Source organism: Corvus brachyrhynchos, unplaced genomic scaffold (genome assembly GCF_000691975.1).
Source record: "Corvus brachyrhynchos isolate BGI_N302 unplaced genomic scaffold, ASM69197v1 scaffold150, whole genome shotgun sequence".
NCBI lineage: Eukaryota > Metazoa > Chordata > Aves > Passeriformes > Corvidae > Corvus > Corvus brachyrhynchos.
In genome coordinates, this window is record NW_008236162.1 from 1,620,247 (window position 1) to 1,620,997 (window position 751).

A 751-nucleotide genomic window follows, 5' to 3' on the forward strand; every position below is an offset into this window, starting at 1 on the left:
GGAGAAGGAGAAGGAGAAGGAGAAGAAGGAGAAGGAGAAGGAGAAGGAAAAGGAAAAGGAGAAGGAGAAGGAGAAGGAGAAGAAGGAGAAGGAGAAGGAGAAGGAAAAGGAAAAGGAGAAGGAGAAGGAGAAGTAGGGGAAGCTGTCCCTGGAAATGTCCCTTGGGAGTTCCTCACCTCCCTGGGAAAGGGATCCTGTCCTGGGAATGGGATCTGGCCCTGGGAATGGGATCCTTTATTGGGAATGGGATCCTGTCCTGGGAATGGGATCCGGCCCTGGAAATGGGATCCTTCATTGGGAATGAGATCTGGCCCTGGGAATGGGATCGTGTCCTGGGAAAGGGACCAAGCCCTGGGAATGGGATCCTTCACTGGGAATGGGATCCTTTATTGGGAATGGGATCCGGCCCTGGGAATGGGATCCTTTATTGGGAATGGGAACTGGCCCTGGGAATGGGATCCTTTATTGGGAATGGGATCTGGCCTGGAAAAGAGGATTTTATCCGGGGAAAGGGATCCTGTCTGGGGAATGGGATCCTGTCCTGGGAAAGGGATCCTGGGATAGGGGAAGGCGTCCCTGCAAATGTCCCTTGGAAGTTCCTCCCCTCCCTGGGAAAGGGATCCTGTTCTGCAGAGCCCGTGGTGCTGAAGGGGTGAAATCAGGGATTTTCCATTCCCATATTCCAGGATTTCTCCTTCCACCCCTCAGGCTCGGAGTTCTCCCAGCGATTATTTCATCTTTCCCCCTCTCT